Genomic DNA, 3,655 nt, shown 5'->3' with positions numbered 1-3,655 from the left:
ATGGAAAGTATTGCCAAGTTTGATAGCCTGTCTTGGTTCATGGTTGTGCGGAGATAAGATTTTATTAGTTTCAGTTTACTGAACGATCGCTCACACGAAGCCACGGACAATGGTAGAGTCAGCAACATTTTCAAAGCCGTCACAAGTGTTTTGTACGCCTCTAACCCCAACGATGAAATGTATAATAATATTCCTTTTGGAGTGAGGTCGAGAGTTTCTCCATTTTTATTGGCTCTTTTCAGGAGAAAAATGACATCTTTAATATCTTCAAACAATTCCCTCCCGTTTAAATCGTTGGAATAGATTTCGGCTAATGATTTGCACTTATCGTTAACTTCCAACAGTTTTCTATCTAAAATTTCTTTATCGTCACCGAGATATTCTTTGAAGTCGAAGAAAAATCCGAAGCGCTCATTCAGCACCCTCAAGTTAGCGAAGCGAGTAGAAACTTCGATCGAAAGGCTGTCCAAAATTTCAACCAAAAAGCGTCTTGTTTCTTGGTAGGTATCGAGAGCAGCGTCATTTGCAAGTTCACCTGGCATCTTACGTTTTTTAATTTTTCTCTTCAAAATCGTTACCCCCATTTCTTCACATAGTTTTTTAGCTTTCACTATGACCTTGTCGCAAAGACTTACTCTCCACTCTTTGATGTGGTCTGACAATGTCTCGAGTAATTTTGATGCTTCGTAAATGCTGATTTCTTTGGTTTGCAACATTTTCTGCATTCTGTCAATAGAAGGGAGGATCTCCGCCCATAAGAGGAGCAGAACCAGAAAATCGAATTTTTCAACAGCACCGATGACGAGTGCTGCATCTTGTCTCGTGTCTACGGTTTCAGAAGACGTATCTCGAAGCATTTCTAGAGCTGATATTACTTTATCAAGTTGGGTAGATAAAGTATTTACTGCTGCTGCGTTGGCACTCCATCTTGTATCAGACTGACGTTTGACCGTGATTGTCACGTGTTGTTTCAGGACATCCCATCTATGAGTCGATTTTGAGAAGAAGGTATACACTCGTTCCACCGTTCCAAAGAATGTTACTGCCTGAGCATTGATGTGAGCTGCATGAACTCCCACCAAATTAAGTGAATGGTTATTGCATGGAATGAACGTTGCCAATGGGTACCGATCTAAAATTCTTTGCTGAACCCCAGAACGAGTACCAGCCATTGTAGCTTGATTATCGTAAGCTTGACCTCTGCAATTATTGACATCTAAGCCATCATTTTCAAGCTTATTTAGGATTTCACTTGTCATTCCTTCTGCATCCTTCGTTTTGAGAGGAATAAAATCGATGAATGATTCTTTGACCTCAACAGAATTCTTTTTCACTTCAACGTATCTTATGATCTGAGCCATTTGTTCTTCATGACTAGAATCTGGAGTTGTGTCAAAAGAAATGCTGAAGTAAATCGCATCTTTGACTGCTGAAACGATGGATTTTCTAACTTTGTTTCCTAATAGCGAAATGATCTCGTTCTGAATGTTGTGAGAAAAGTATGACAGATGTCCTTTATTAGCAGAAATCGATTCCACGTGAGCTTTCATGACAGGGTCAAATTTACTCAGATACTTTATAAGAGCGAGGAAATTTCCTGGATTTGGATCTTCAGAAATGGATTCTCGGTGTCCTCTGAGTGCCAAATTCTGCTGTGCAAGTGTCTGTATGGTGGCAATAATGCGCTTGAGAATATCACTCCATTTGTTCGTTTCATTTCGGATCTGCTGTTGAAGACGATCATCGAGAAGTCCTCCCTTCTTCAAAGAGCGTTCCATGTCTTTCCATTCCAGAAACGAGGAACGATGCGCAGAACTATTTTCATGGTCTTCTATTCTAGGATTCAATTTTTTCCAAGATGAAAATCCATTTTCACTGCTGAAACTACTCTGGTAGTTTTTGGAAGGGAACAGCTTGCAGCAAAAACAAAATAATGCTTCTTTTGCAATGGAATAGCACATCCAAGTTCTTTCGGTTTTTTCGCCATTTTTATGCGTTCGTTGAAACCAAGAACTATTTAATGATCTTCCTGAATTATCTTGATGAAATGGACCATTTTTATTTTGTAGGGATTCTGTTCCAGTATCGACAACCAAATCACGAAATGATCGTGAAATTTTCTCAGGCCAAGAACCTATGTCTTTGTTCATGGAAAGTTCGACATTCTCTGCTCTCGTATTTTCCTGCAATGAAACAGTGTCCTAGAAAAAATCGATCATTCAAAGATATTGTTCACACTTTTTTATTTTTGTTATCTGGCTTTGAAAATTCAAGACATTTCGTACCACATTTTCTTCAATATTTGGAATGTTTATTGAAGTTTGTTGTTCATAATAATAATAATAGATTATAACAATGTATTATAATAATAACAATATAGATTATAACAATTAATAATTTCTTATATTAATAAAATTTGTAATAAAATAATAATTTTGGTTGGAAAGGTGGGGGGGGGGGGGGGGGGGAAAATCCTTACAGTTCCTCAGTGAATCTCTTATGAATCCCACCTATTTCTTGTAAGATTCCTCAGAGAATACCCCAGGGATTCCTTGGGATATTTCCTCAACGATTCCTCAGAGTATACCCCAGGGATTCCTTGGGGTATTTCCTCAACGATTCCTTAGAGTATACCTCAGGGATTCCCTGGGGTATTTAGTTCGAAATACTCTTCGAATAACTGCAGGAATCGTGCAGTATTCCTCGAGTTGTTCGAATTCCTCGATGTGAGGAACTCTTCTATGGAAATTCCTTGATGGTTTGTATGAAACATACCTAGAGGATTCCTCGGGTGGCAATACTAGTACCTAGACGATTCCTTCAGTAATCCTTGAGGTATGGTACTGAAGGGATGAATTCTCGAAACATACAGTGTTAGCCGAGCTCGATTTAGCGCCCCTTCGGGACTTGGCGCCCGGGGCGCTTGCCCCTTTCGCCCCCCCCTAGATCCGCCACTGGTCCGGCAAATATAACTTTTGCAACACTTGTCGTCGTGCCATCTCTCTTGGCAAACTCCCGTCACTCTGCCTTTCTAATGGGTTCGACTTCCCAGAAATTCCTGAGGGCTTGAATGGACTCACCTGCCTCGAAGAACGCCTTATCTCACCGAGAATTCCTTTTATGAGGGTTATTTCCCTTGGCTATGAAAGGCAATGCGGAATCAGAGGGGCAGTAGTGAACGTTCCAATTTCAGTTCCTGATATTGTGACTGCGCTTCCGCGCTCTTTCGACTCTACTCATGTCATCCAAGTCCATTTAAAAAGGAGACTAGAGTACGCTCACAATTTCATGACTGAAACTATTCGACCCGCTCGGGTCCTTGAAGCTGTACGGTTCTCAGTGAATACCGAGCTCTACAGAAAACACAACATATTACTGAACGAATCATGGCTAGCAGGACTTCAAGGAATTAATGAAATTCCTTTTATTGCGGATGAATCTGATCGCGAAGCAGTAGAGCAACTTCTTCAGAAGCAACACGTATCCCAAAATGCTGCAGAGCTCGAAGAAAATTTAAATCCCGGAGGCCATGAAACATTATTGGAAAATAATGATACTGCTATTCAGCGAATTGCATTGGCACCGGGTGAAGGCCGTCGCCCAACAAGCTTAACGCTTGACGAAGACGCAGAGGAACTTTCCTTTCCAACTATTT

The sequence above is a fragment of the Drosophila bipectinata genome, chromosome 2L (assembly GCF_030179905.1).
Source record: "Drosophila bipectinata strain 14024-0381.07 chromosome 2L, DbipHiC1v2, whole genome shotgun sequence".
In the NCBI taxonomy this organism is placed as follows: Eukaryota; Metazoa; Arthropoda; class Insecta; order Diptera; family Drosophilidae; genus Drosophila; species Drosophila bipectinata.
Note: the sequence above shows the minus strand (reverse complement) of the source record.